At 48.3% G+C, this 15,119-nt stretch overlaps 1 long non-coding RNA gene across 1 annotated transcript; it reads left to right on the top strand.

Annotated features, from left to right (window-relative positions):
- On the top strand, window positions 1–4,517 carry LOC135391850 (uncharacterized). The gene is made up of 5 exons (XR_010422119.1): window positions 1–75; window positions 124–192; window positions 449–570; window positions 2,437–2,454; window positions 4,275–4,517. It is a non-coding gene; the product is annotated as an uncharacterized LOC135391850 (long non-coding RNA).
- Window positions 4,518–15,119: the final 10,602 nt, after the last annotated feature.

The raw sequence follows: 15,119 nt of genomic DNA, 5'->3' as shown, positions 1-15,119 counted from the left end.
GTCTCACAATATTTCACATATGAGTACGATTTGAGTATCGTTAGCATGACGCACGCGCCTGTATCAAATTTCCAGGTAACGCGAACCAAACGGAAACGCGGCAACTAACGTGTCTGATTACAGCGAACAACGGTCTAAAACGCCCTCGACTTCAAGAAAGGGGAAGCTTTGAAGCTTTCGACTTCAAGAAAGGTGACACGTCCATATTTCGTCTCGGTCACTTTGTTTTATCTCCTTCTCTTCACTTTGATATATTTATTGCGTGTATTACGTATTGCGTACCCTCATTTCTGTCCCATCATTCAAAACAAAGGCGCCAATGAGAAAGCGAGAAAGAGGCGCCGACAACGCGTGGCATTAATGAGCAAATAACACTTTCCCCGTTAAGACAATGATGACTACGGAAAGATTTCACGTGTCGAACCCTACATTCATAAATTTTTCACAGACAGGAGTCGTCGTAACTTCTCCACAAAAACGCCCCTGTTCTCAGACGCTCTTGCAGGATCGTGGAGGTTGTACACTTGAGAATCATGAAGACAGCCCTTTGCCTGATCCTCTGTATCACAGGTACGTTGCGTCCCCTGTAGGATATTCATTAATCTACGCTTTCATTGGGGAACTTAAATGGGCAGGAATGCGTATTCAGCATAGCGCCTTCCTTCACAGCAATGTTCGTGTTTGCGTGGTCAACACTGTGTTGAAATGTCTGCGTTACAAATTCTAGCGGTCCTATACCTCAGCTGAACGCTTCTCTCTTACACCTGTTTTGAAAAACATCGTTGTGATCGTAACTAAAATACAACAAAGTACCTCCAACAATGGCGGTAAGAATGCATTTATATTGACTTCTGGCAGCAGTTCGCTGGAGGGAGTGTTCCAGCAGCTCCCTAAGACAGTGGCAGATCCAGACATCCATTTCCTTTTTTTATTTTTTTTTATTTTTTGAGGTGGTATGGGGGTGTTTTTCTGTCTCAGCGTGTAATGGGGGGAAGGGTTAAAAAGAAATCCAGTGTATAAACCGAAGTTTGGTGGACGGTAATCGTTCCCCGCTCTGGATCCCCGCGGTGAACTACCATTACCTGTGGTCGGTCGCTCGTCGTTCGAGCGCATGCATCTGAGCGTGCACGTCAGTTGGGAAGATTGAGCTGCGCCGACTGAGCCGTTGTGCCTCGTATTGGAACTGTAGGCCATCGGCTGCGCCACTTTGTCTTTCTTTCTCTGTCATTGTTCTCGTGAATTGTTCAGCGTTCCTTCCGTGTTTCTCCAGGTACTGCTTGCGACGCCGTTGTGTGGAACAGACTTGTGCGTAACGCGTTACTAGTAATTGCGTTACTTGTAATCAATTACCTTTTTGAGTAATTTTTCGAGTAATCAGTTACTTTACTGTCAAAGTAATTTTTCGAGTAATAAATTACTTTTCTGAGTAATCGATTACTCAGTAATTGATTACTTTTCCGGCAGAGGTTAGCTTATCTTTCAGATGTTCTGCCCCAAGTCAAGCCCCTTGTACCATCAGCCTTTGTTGGGCTGTTCTACTATAGCAAGCGGAGGTCATTGTAATAACGCTCTGGAATTTCAGAGTCGCTCTCCCTAATCTTTTCCTACACCAGTGTGATGGTACCTGAAGCGGTTTAGTGAGTCATGGGGAAGTTCCACGCAATGCTCTTCCACAATCGGGTCAACGTCTTCCCGGAAGTACAGATCTCCTTGTCCTACGTGTTTTTGTTTGTGTTGTTATTTCAGCTGTTCCGCTGTTGAGCCTTTTTTTTTTTTTTCTGAGGCAGACAAAGACGGTTATAATTTGCGTGAATGCAGAGTAACGACCGATGTAACGCGTTACTTTTCTACTCGTTACTCAATTACATTTGAAGTAGAGTAATTGGTAATGGTAATCAATTACTTTTTCCACAGAAGTAACGGTAACGGTAATCAATTACATTTTTCGAGTAACGGGCACAAGTCTGGTGTGGAATCGCCTGTCAGTAGCTCTGCAGCCCATATTTACGTGGTTGTCACCAGCAGCGCTGTTCCAATGCTGTACTTACAGAAATACCATTCGCTTCACCTGTTTGTTACTCGAGATAAATGCTCTAGCAACCCCTGCAGATTTGAGATGAGATAAATCAGGAGGAGCTGAATCCAGACAACCGTGTGCAAGCAGTACAGAAGATAATACGTTGGGGTAATATCAATAGCCTAGCCTTTAGTGCAAAAATGACGACCGTCAAGAAACAACTCATGCGTCATCATCGAACCAAATTGTCATTATTCTTGCGAGTCCGTCCTGTTGCTTGTGGACTAGCAACATCCCTTGCTTCCGTGTTGACGTGCATGCTTGCCGCATATGATGCTTGAAGCCCTGGGACGAGCGCGCCAAAGAACGTGACCAATAACGAATGACCCCTGCTGACTTGACCTCTGTTGCTTTTGCAGTTCTGGCAACTCGGGCACGTAAGTCACTTCCACACTTCCCATTTTACTATCTTAATTGAATCATAATGGGGTAGAGAGCCGCCCATGCGCAACGTCCGAGACCGACTAAGCAAAGTGAATAATACGCTGGCAGTCAAGTGGCAAAGCTGATCTTCGCTCAACCATTACGCTTCAGCGATAAGCCATCGTCTGGGATGGGTGAAAATCGACCAGCTCATGTTGTCGCTTAGCCCCGTCGCAAGATGAAGCGGCCAGTAAACAAACAGGCGTATGCGCAGAATTAGGGCGCCTGAGATATCCGTTTAATTCTACAGCGTCACAGCCCGCGGCGCTGCAAAATTACAAAATAGCAATTGGGCATGTTGGGCCAAATGGGGCATGTTGCACGTGCCCCAGGGTAGGACTGCGGATAATTTGGACTACCTGCATGGAATACCTTTGACGTGCGGCGGAGATCTCCGACCCACGGTGCTGGAAGCAATGTTTACCTCCCCCATATTGCTACCACCCTCTGCCCTAATAGAACCCTGCGATATTCAGCTCGTCAAACCAGGAAATTATCGACTGAGCTACCGACGACGAACAGGATTGAACTCCAAACATGAGTTAAATATTAAAATTTTCTCTTGTGTTTCTACATAACGAGCGGTACCGCAGGCCATTGAACAGTGCATTGAACAGTGCATTATATTTCATTTCCGGACTAATAATAGAAATGAATTCGGAATAATATATTATTAAAAGCATGATGCACAAATAGGTAGATGAGATTTGTCATTCCTGTCGGTAAACCCAATGGACGCTCTGGCTTCTTATCTTTTTGATCATATTTCATCAACACTAGTCATTCCCTGGTACCCTTTTGTGCTTAGTCCAAATGAACTTATGCTTTTTGTGTGTGTGTGTGTGGCTTCGTTGTTCCGCCTATAAATGCGTTTTGGAATAGCCTGTCCTAACTAGACCACGACTAACCTCTCCATATTTTTCTTCCATATCCAATCCAATCCAGACCAATCCAACCTCTCAAGAACGAAATTTGTTCATTTTGGACAAGAACTTCAATAGCATTTCGATGGTTCCTTGTAGCGCTAATTGACCTGTAGCAATCTAGTGGCAAATCTTCCTGCTTCATCTGGAGCGCGTACCTGTATCTTGTATATAGTCAACATAACACAACACAAACGAGCCAAATCGAAATTCGCCCGCGAAAAACAATCATGCTCTATTCAACTAAGCAGCAAGAGCCAAGGACAAGAAGACGACCATCTCATTTTGTATATATATTATAATATTTATTCTCTATGGCACCACCATCACAAGAAGACGTTCAGGCGGCGGCAGTCACTGTTCGTCTTCTTGCCCATCTTGCCCATGTTCTTGCTGCTTAGTGGAACGAATATACACCAACTACCACGCCTGTCTACTACGTTGGATCATGTTCCAGAAAAGAGAGTGCCCCCAGTCGTATCCCGCGTCCGCAAATTCAGCTAGCCGTGGCCCATAAGGCCCACGCTTGCTCGGCCCTGCGATATGCGAAAGTGACAACAGTGACCCGGTGGAGTTTCTGCTGAACCTGAGCTTTCCCGGGGGATGAGGAGAGGTCCTGTTGCCCAGCGAGTTCATCTGAATTAACCACAGACGCACTCTCTGCCGATAAGTAAAACAAGGCAGCTCCATGTCAACCTGTATAATGACCGTAACCATAATAATAACCAGAATAATAATATTAATAATAATAATAATAACCCGTATATAATTCGCCATGAACTTAGCTTTAGCCTCTTTGCTTAGCTTTAACTGATTACCTTGATTGCCTTCCTGTCATGTTTCGTACGCAGATGGATATCAGGGACCTCGCTGCAAGTCCCCGGAGGATCCGGTGTGCAACGTCTACTGCCATGACACGTTTCCTGGAGAGACCCTGCAAGGCTACTGCTATAGGTGGGAATGCGGGTGCCTTGTCGTTCAACCCCCATATCATGGCAGAAGATCAAGATGGTTCTGAAGTCACCCGAAGGAATCTTTGAAGCGTACGACGCTCAGCAAGTTTTTACGTGAATTAAAGCTGCATGGAAGGCCTTGTTGCTCGGCATCGTGTTTTTTTTTCTTTTTTTTTTTATGCAGATGTTACGTGAATCCTTTCGAATTGGCTCGTGGTGACACCACGAAGGAACTCTCGCTACGTGTATTGACGTCGCAAGGGGGAGGAAGTTAGCTATACCAGCGCCCTCATGCGGGTTGTGAACGAACGACTCCCTCCAATCCGCCTGTGATCCAAGCTATCGCATGATCTCGTACTTCCACTGGGCGCTTGATGCGGCTAGTATCGCATCGCGTCGAAGTCCCGGCTTCCCCTGAAGCCTGCCCAGGACGCACTCCCTACCCGTCTCCTTTCTGCTGTACTGTCTCCATCTGTACACTGCTCATGTCCACATTTGCATCTGCGGCACAGGAAGCTCACTGTGTTAGCTGTCCTGGGCTTCCGTGTCACCCAAGGACTTTCCCTTCGATAGATTTCGTCCACCAGCTCTCCTGACATATGCTATTTTACCACTACATAAGCACTTTGGGGCCTTAAAAGGAATAAGTTGGTAGTCAGTGCGCATGCCCAGATCACAGGCAGTGTTTGACGCAACGCGCGCCGTAAGCCCGTATGTGATTCACTGCGTCGTACCCATGCCAAAACTGCCGACTGCGGTGAACCAAAGCACTGCTGCTCAAGCCTTTGTGCCGCTTTGTTACATCTGTAATCGGCTGTCTTGTAATCGTTCTGTAACAGTCGGTCTTCGCTAAGCGTGGTACACGTCTCTATATTGTCGTCGTCATCATCATCACTATTCTGACTCGTTTCTTGTTTTTTTTTTTTTTTTTCCTTTTTCCTAGTTCTGACAGCGTTTGCAAGTAAGTGCCATCATCGGTTCCCCTTGCCGGTAACAAACTGACAAAAATATACTTCATGGACTCAAACTAAAAGACCACAGCAACACGCCTCGTTTAAAGGGACGATCCTGCTGGTAGGTAAGAAGGGAGTGGCGGAAGTGATGGAGGAGAGAAGGTGAAAACAAGATAGCCCACTATCTCGGCCACCTTTAAGGTCTTCATGATCAGGACAGCTTCATCGGAGCGTTCGTGCAATGAGCAGCATTTTCAGCATTACTATTTCGTGTCTCTGCGCCCGGGTGCAATGGAGAGACCATGTCCCATGAATTTTCGTCTAGAAGATCGTGTGCTGTCACACAGAGACATAACATCACCTTGCAGTGGATCCTAGGTCATTGTGGGGTCCCTGGGAGTGAGGCTGCCGACCTACTTCCGAGGCGGGCTCATGTGGCACGTGGCGTACCGACGCACCCTACGTATTTCCCCCAAGCGGACGCGAAGCAAGCAATTGGTACCTTCATGAGACGTCTGTACAGTGAGCACTGGCGAAGAAATGTCCCTTCTACGTCGTTTCTGCGCAAGGTAGACCCAGATCTCCGTTTTTATACGCCGTCAGCGCTTCCTCGACCCATCACGTCGCTCATCTACAGGCTTCGCCTCAACGTGCCCACATACAGTGGCCGACTTTTGTTTAAGCTCGGCATGGTCTCGTCCCCCTGCCAACTGCGGTCTGTGTGATGTAGTTGAGGACGTGGATCATATACTGCAAGACTGCCCGAGGGACAGTGCACAACTTTGTACCCTTGTGTCATCGGTGGCCCGCCTGTGGATAATCGACCATACTCCACCGAAAAGCTGGTTGGGTGTCGGCCCGTAAATCAGCTCATGCCATGTGCGCCCTTGTGCAATTTCTCGTCTCGACGGACCTCTTTGACACTTTATGAAGCTCTTTGTTTTCTGTGCATTGAGATTTCGCACGTGGGCTCTCCTACACTGTTGGCACACGAGTTTTGCGGTTTGTTTTCATCCATTCCGTTTCCTGCGAGGAATCCCCTCAGATCTCTGGCACTCTCAGTATCTAGGCCTGAGAAGGATGTTGCCTACGACTTCTGCAAAATTCTGGCAGCAAAGTCTGAGGCAGCGAAATGTGCAGCCTTTCGGAGCCACGCATTGGAGCTGCAGCATGCTATTAGTCAAGCCCCGTCAGTGTCTGACCCTGACATGGACGCAGACCTCACGTTTGCCGAGCTCAAGGCTGCGCTGGCACTCTCCCACAAGAAGTCGTCGCCCGGTCCAGACAAAGTCACTTACGTGGCGCTCCGCAATTTGGACGACGCATCCCTTTTGGCGCTCTTAGAGGCTTACAACACGTCATGGAGGGATGGGCAGGTCCCTGCTGCGTGGAAGGAGGCACGGGTAGTCCCCATCCTGAAACCGCGGAAACAACCCTCTGATCTGGCGTCTTTCCGACCCGTGAGCCTCACCAGCTGCTTAGGCAAGGTCCTTGAACGTATGATACTTCACAGGCTCGAGTGGTGGCTGGAGCGAAGATCTGTTTTTCCTCAGGAAATGGCGGGTTTCCGCAGACACCGTAACTCCATGGATTCGGTGCTCGATTTAGTCTCTTCGGTCGAAGAAGCGAAGGCGCGAAGACAAATAGCGATGGCTGTCTTCCTGGACATCAAACGGACGTACGATTCCGTAAGCCACCCTTGTGTTATTCATGGGTTGTTGCAGGCCCAGGTGCCTCATAGGGCGCTGACGTGGCTGTCCGACTTCCTCCATCAACGGAAGATTTTCGTCACTACAGGCGAGGGGGACACAGAAAAGATCACTGTGCCACAGGGAGTTCCCCAAGGAAGTGTCCTTAGCCCCCTGTTATTTAACATTGTCTTGATGGGCCTCAAGGAGTGCCTTCCTCGGAGGGTGCATCTGTCCATCTATGCTGATGATATTTGTGTCTGGACTGTTGGCAAGTCCCGCCCTGCAATTCAGCATCGGCTCCAGCGCTCACTTGATGCCATACATGCCTACTTCCTGAACGCAGGGATGGACATCTCCACTGAGAAAAGTGCTACCCTTCGGTTTACCCGGAAAGAGATGCGCCGGTTCCAAGTACAAGCCGGGGGGTCCCCGTTAAGGCAGGTCAGGCACCACAGGTTCCTCGGTGTTGTGTTGGACCGCAACCTGTCGTGGGCAAGACACATTGACTATCTCTCTTCAAAGGCGCAACGTTGGGGAAATGTGATACGTCACTTTGCCGGCTTGCGCTGGGGATGTACTGAGCGGGACCTTCTTGCACTCCACAAAGCGCTTGTTCGTGGCTCAGTAGTCTACAGCCTTCCTGTGTTGCACGGACTATCGCGGACGTCCGAACACAAGCTCCGTTGCGTCTTGGCGCGCAGCTTGCGGACCTGTCTTGGCGTTCCGCGTTGCGCTGAGACGAGAATGGTGGTAGCCGAGGCCAGGGAACTCCCAATTGGCGTCCTCCGCAAGAGAGAAACTTTCCGCCACTACTTGCGATTGCGCGCTCACCATCGCCGTCACCCACTGGTACAGAAGCTTCGTAAGCGAAACCGCAGCAAAATCGCGCAGTGTGCGCAAGAACTAACGGACCATATACCTGCCTTCACTGTTGCCCCATCCGCTTCTTCAGTAGCGCCATGGACACTGCCGAAACCATCCATCTTGTCTCACATCCCGGGGATCAAGGGGCCGAAGAGCCAAACCCCTGCTCCAGTCCTCAAGCAGGCTACTCTGGAGTGGATGGACGCTACATACGGAAACCAAACCGCTGTATATACGGACGGTTCCTCCACTACAGGCGGCTCATCTGCGGCATTTGTAATCCCAGAGGAGTCAATTTCACGTGGGTTCCGCCTATCGCACCGCACCTCGGCCACCTCTGCGGAGTTGTATGCCATCCTGCTATTCCTAAGGTCTATTTTGGGTCACCACCCCCGCCTCTGGGTGGTTTACACAGATTCGCGGGCAGCGCTGCAGTGCATAGCCAACATGGGCATCCGTGGCTCCTTGGCTCCGGTCGTAGTGAACATCCTGACGACACTCAAGGTTTTAGAAGACAGCGGCCACCGGCTCACCCTCCAATCGGTCACTAGCCACATTAGAATAAGAGGCAATGAGGTAGCGGATCTGGCAGCTGCTGCAGCTCACCATCGCCGCTCAGCAGTCTCAATCATACTTTCGAATGGAGATAGGCGCTCCCTCTTGTCCGCTTTGACGTCGCCCTGGGCCCATCAGGAATGGTGTCATGACATCACCCGGTGGTCGCTTCTGTATGCTGTTGACCCAACGCTTTCATTTGACATGCCAAGCGGTTTCCCTCGCCTCTTTACGTCTCTAGTGCGTCGTTTACGACTTAGCGTCGCATTCACCCCTGCACTCCGGTATGGGCTGGGCCACAGCACCACGGCGCTGTGTACAACTTGTGGTTTACCGGCAACAATCCGACACATTCTCGAAGACTGCAGCCAGTACGTACGCGAGCGACGGGCCTTTAAATCTCAACTTGAAATGCTGGATCAGAGGCCATTCAACATCTGCAAAGTTCTCGGCCCATGGAGTAACCCTGGACACCAGTGCCGTGCACTTGGCGCTCTTCTTTCCTTTCTGAGGGCCACCGGCCTCCTTCACGAACTGTAGGGGTTTCCTTCCCTCGTCATCCTTTCATGTGAACCTTTTTGGAATGGGGTAGGGTCCTGCACTCAACGCAGGGAAACATCCCACATCATCATCATCCATTCATCTATGTTGTTGTTGTTGTTGTTCCGTTTCAAAATGTATAGATTTGTGTAGTTCCCCTTTCTTTTCCGAATAACGCGTCCTGGAGTAGCCAGTCCCGATTGGTTCGAGACTAACGTCTTCATTTTTTCCTTCTACAAATCAAATCAAATCAAATCGTTCAGAGGTTTCTGGAAATGCAGCACCATTTTGAAGGTTAGACTTAGTAGACAGAGTGAAAAGCGATGTAGTAAAACCTTTCTGGTATGATTAAAGGGATAGTTCGGTCTGCAAGCACAACATTCTAAATGTTTGCTTCTGGGAGTCCTGCATTCCGTGATTTATACAATACATGCTTATAGAATATAACAGAGTTCGAGGTAACTCGTTACTGTAACTAAGTTCCTCCTTTTGGTAACTTGTAACTTAACTCCGTACTTCTGCGCCGTGGGAACTTTCAGGGGAACTCGTTTCTTTTTCAGGTAACCTTGTCAAAGTAACTTAAGTCAAGTTCCAAGTTACTTTCAATTGCCTTTTCACGCACGTCCACTTATTTTCTTGCTTTCTCTCGGGTTCTTTCGTGGCATTTTATGCCACAGAACGTGATATACAATCAATGACAGTATTCTATTCAGGAAGTAAGAACCGCTGCCATTGAAATGAAGCTGAACCATTGTGCGCCCACAGGGAGGAAGATGCAAAGCGCTCGAATTGTTGGACATAAATGAAAACGATCTATCTAAGCGCGTTGCCCTCCTCCGCAGGCGCTTCGGGCCGGCGTGTAAGAACTGTGGGAGGGCAAGTGGGGCGATGGACTGAGACAGCAGCAGAGCGAGCAAAATAGTTCGGTAGGGGTTCTATGGGGACCTTACATGAGGGAGGAGGATTCCACCTCGTTTCCCTCTCCCAAATGTGGGGGATTTGAACCCCCTAACACCGTTGGCTACGCAAGTGGACTGAGGCGAAACGTCGCTCGGGTATCGCGTGTGAGTGTTGATTGCGGCACCGTCGAGGAGCACCATCAAGTCGCTGCACTTCGACGAAGGCCACACCGTTGTAAAAGAGACATGTTGAGTTGATGTTGAAGACAAGAAAAGAAAATAGTGTGAGAGAACAGACATGTATCGCGGCTTGTCCATTGTTTTCATGTTATGTTCACCTGGCTTAGCAAAATGTTCTAACTGTTAACTTGATTTCTTGTTCCTCACTCTCCACCGTGTCGAGGTCCGAAATTACCTGCTGTTGTCATTTACCTGTGCAGCTTAACTGCGTCAGGATTCGCTCTGAAGCTGATGACGACGCATGACACTCATCCACTACAAGGTCACGCGGGGTCTCGGATGCTGTTCACGTCCAAAGCTGGAGGGTTTCTCGAACGAATCTCAGAATTTCGGTACTCGAAGTGAACACTGCAGATTTAACCTTTGATGCAGTCACGATTCAGAACAGCGAAATAATAGCAAGGTTTCTATTTCTAGTACTGGATTGGTCTGTCTACTACTCCCTGTTCATAAATTGCCCCCCCCCCCCCCCCCAAGCACTTCCGTACGCGTATTTCCCTCCATGCGCGGTGCCGGCGACCGAGAGTCGACTGGCGCGGCTGACACACGGACTGGAGCTCCGTGTGCTGCTTGGTACCCTTGAAGAATATGGGTGCCGTAATGTGTGGCAGCGTGATCGCCGTGTCGCTAAACAGAAAGAAAACTGGCAAAAACAAGTTCGTGTGTGTGTGTGTGGGGGGGGTGAGTTTAGATTCTACGACGAGGAGAAAAACGAAGTATAGGTGGTGGTGGTGGTGAAAGGGCTTGCCGTTGTCGGCCTCACGTATGTAGGCAACGTCACGACTGACGCCCTGGGGAAATGTGCGTCCTGGGCCGACTTCTAGGGGAACTGTGCCGACATATGTCTAGTGCGACGAAGTATAGTGTCGCGCTGTAGGCGATGTCACGCGATCCAATCAGCAGGTGGCTCTACTTCTCGCATGGACTGGACGCTAAGAAGGTGGAGTGGACGCTATGGGAGTGACAAAACGAGAACGCAAACGGCACATGGATCATCAGCAATTTCGAAAGTCAGCATGTCTGCGTTGCTCTTTTTTTTTTTTTTTTTGTAACGTTACGCAACCTGGAGCCTTCACTTCTTATTGCGTGCCACGTTCTCCTGCCTCAGTGATTGAATTTTGCAGATTGGTGGTGGTATAGATGTGGGTGAATCGGGCCTACGACTGCGAATAAGCCCAAGCTCTTGTTTGACAAGAGCATAAAAAGACTTATACAGTTTTTCCATAAAAAGCGTTGCATGCTAAAAACGAAAGAATAGAAACCAATTATTTACGATGAACGCCTTGACTGACAGTGACAGTAACAGTGACAGGAGACATAGGTCCGGATAATGTAGTAGGTTGTGTATGTGCGCTTTGTGGAATTATTCTCAATCCCAGGATCCCGTTTAGGGATCTCGGGACTCCCGAGATCCCTAAACGAAATCCCGAAATCAGGGGCTGTGCAAATGACACCTGACAGCCACGCTCCTAAAAAGACACCAGCTTCCAAGTAATACATATGCAGACAGACCAACATGAATCACGGACCGCAGGTACAGACTTTATTCCGTGCGAATGTGAACCTCATCCTAGTCGGCCTCTGTGGAGAGTTCGTCAACCACGGTCTCAATTTAGTGTCGCTACCTCGACATCGACCATGGTACACTGGCAAACAGTTCCCTTGCAGTTTCCGCCGGCACTGTAGATCCCATACTTGAGGTGGCAGTGGCGATTGCAACTGGGATCATCAATTCCAATACATTTCCGGACTTGGCCGTCTGCAATAATAGCAGGGGTGACGACGGATTAGGGAACAGTTTTCAGTCCATTATAACTACCATGTGCGTAAGATACTTACACGTCAACACCTGTTAAGTCGCGCGGTGGTCTCAAGACCAGGATGAATAAATCATTTTACATACGTGTCCTTCCCTCACAGACAGAACAAGATAACAGTTGTTGATAAATATTCATGTGCGATTCATGAGTGTCAGCAACCGCTTCCACTCCGACTTTTGCGCCTTTGTTAAGTTCCTTGTGTAACCGCCATGTTAAGCTCCTTAAGCCTTGTTTTTTAGGCTTTGTTAAGTTTTTGTACCTTTTGCTCTTAGCGAGACGGTTCTATTTGAATGCGAATACGGGACTGATGATGATGATGATGATCACGACGATGATGAGTGAATATGTGGTTCAAATCCTGCACCACTGCACTTGACAGCACCATGTTTCTGTACTCCCTTGCTTGCGGAGGACATTAGAGTTGTACAATTCAAATAGGATAAATATTTATAATGAATTAATTAATGTGTATATAAATCAATAAAAATTTAGGAGGCAAAATTATCAGCAACGCGTTAGTAAGCAAAAGTTACATGCTTGACACCAGGGAGCGTTTCTGCTCCAAGGGAACCGGGCGTAGTGTCTGCTACCAACGAGATAGAGAGGGTAATAGAGAGATAAACCGGCAGCCACATTTGAAGCCACCTTATGGATGGCGCCATGTTGACCTCACCTTCCCTTCTTTGCATATGGCGGACATTAGGGACCCAAATGGTGAGCGTCGAAATTCCGTGGAGATACTATGATAGTCGCATACTCAAACTACGTGACGGCGAGATGTCTCAATAAGACTGAATTAGATCGAATAATTAGGCCGAAATATAACGTAATTTTGGACGTTCTGTCTTTGGCGCTGTGTGATAAGGAACCCGCTTGATAGCGAATTCAGGTGATCGTTTTCGTTCCGAAAAAGTTGCAGTGGCTCGCGTATATCGCGCGGCCGCTTCAACCCAACTTTCGTTGGTCCTTCCGTTCGCTCTTCCGTCCTTTTTGCCTTGACAGAAGGAGTGCGAGGGACAAAGGAGAGGGTTCGCATACTGGCATCAAAGCTTGGAGCCTCGCCAAGGCGGTTGCGCCCTCTATTCCCTCTCTATCCTGTCGTCTGCTACTCAGGCAGCATAAAACATTTGACTAACCAACGTACAGGTCCCGACATAAGTTTACGGAACACCCGAGCGGTGTATTTTCCCCTCGGTGTGACGCCCTGGCGGCAAGCGCAAGCGGGCTTCTTTACGCGTTCAGAGGGGTGGAGGAGTGCGCCGCAGCGACACCAATTCAAACCGCGTTTGGAGCACATTCAAGCGATACCGAAACTACCGCGGTGTGTTGCTACCGGCGCGCTCGCAAACTTTTGTCGGCACCTGTACTGCATTCAAAATCATCATGTTCAATTTCTTACACCCGTTCCATACAATTTCCTCGGACGCACTTTGAAATGGGACAAACTAGCCCGGGAAGTGCAGACAAAAATGTTAACTCACATGCCGGTGTTGCCAGACCTGCAAAACGCAATTCAACAGAGGCATTTAGAACGGGAAATTTTCCCGGTTTCTACAAATCTAGCTTGTGTCTCAAGAGTAAACCATCGGAGGGACCCTACCTGTTATGCAGACCCATATGACTAGAGCCGCACACAATGTTTGCGCAGGTTCTATAAAGCCACAAAACGAAAATTCGAGCATTCACTAGACCTGCTCATATCGATAGTGATATCAACAAAGGTTGCGAACTCAACTCTGAAGCATAGTGCTGCTTACGTTTTGTCACGAATGTCAGCATCTTCGGTGGCGGCAACGAGTTGACTCCAAATGCCGGACCCCTGTCTTTGTTTGTGATTGCGCACACAGAAACCACGTCTTTTTGTTCAGGCCTGAGCCGAACTCGTAATTCTTTCTGTCGTTTTATGACCCCTGTGTTTTTCACTCGTTTCGTAACAGCTGCCTTATTTCAGACAAGAGCTCATTTTTAATGCCGTTACTTCCTGCGCATTCCCTATCATGATTGTTTTCTCTCTGCGCGGTCTCACAATACTTCACATCTGAGTACGATTTCAGTATCGTTAGCATGACGCACGCGCCTGTATCAAATTTCCAGGTAACGTGAACCAAACGGAAACGCGGCAACTAACGTGTCTGATTACAGCGAACAACGGTCTAACACGCCCTCGGCTTCAAGAAAGGGGAAGCCTTGAAGCTTTCGACTTCAAGAAAGGTGACACGTTCATATTTCGTCTCGCTCACTTTGTTTTATCTCCCCCTCTTTTTACATATTTATTGCGTGTATTACGTATTGCGTACCCTCATTTCTGTCCCATCATTCGAAACAAAAGCGCTAATGAGAAAGCCAGGAAACAGGCGCCGACAACGCGTGACATTAATTAGCAAATAACACTTTCTCCGCTAAAACAATGATGACGACGGAAAGATTACACGGGTCGAACCCTACCTTCATAAATTTTTCACAGACAGGAGTCGTCGTAACTTCTCTACAAAAACGCCGCTCTTCTCAGACGCTGTTGTAGGATCGTGGAGGTTGTACACTTGAGAATCATGAAGACAGCCCTTTGTCTGTTCCTCTGCATCACAGGTACGTTGCGTCCCCTGTAACAACCTTCATTATGTTACGCTTCCATTGGGGAATTTAAATGGGCGAAAAAGGGTATTCAGCATAGCGCGTTATCAGGAACGTTCGTAATTGCGTGGTCAACGCTGTGTTAAAATTTCTGCGCTACAAATTCTAGCAGTCCTATACTTCAGCTGAACACTTCTCTCTTGCACCACTTAAAAAAAAAAAGAGAATCGTGGTGTTTTTAACTAAAATACGAAAAAAAAGTAGCTCTAACAATGGTGTACAGTTTCTGTGACGAAGGCGCAACGTGCAGGCTACGATTGTCGTAATTGGCCAAGCGCCTTCGACGCCTCCTCCCCCTCAAATCTCCTGATAAGAATGCATTTTATATTGACTTCTGTGGCAACAGTCCGCTGGAGTTCTAACACACTGGGAAATCCAAACCTTCATTTCTTTTACTTTTTATTTTGTTTTTGTTTTTTGTTTTTTGGGGGGCGGTTTCTTTGTCTGAGCGCATAGAGGGGGGAGGGGTGAAAGGAAGATCCAGTGTATAAACCGAAGTTTGAGGGAGGGGGCTTATCGCACCCAGCTCAGGATCCGCCAGTGCCCTTCT

This window comes from Ornithodoros turicata, chromosome 4, assembly GCF_037126465.1.
Source record: "Ornithodoros turicata isolate Travis chromosome 4, ASM3712646v1, whole genome shotgun sequence".
Taxonomy (NCBI): Eukaryota; Metazoa; Arthropoda; class Arachnida; order Ixodida; family Argasidae; genus Ornithodoros; species Ornithodoros turicata.
The sequence above is the reverse complement of the archived record's forward strand: the minus strand, read 5'-3'. Positions and strand labels throughout refer to the sequence as shown.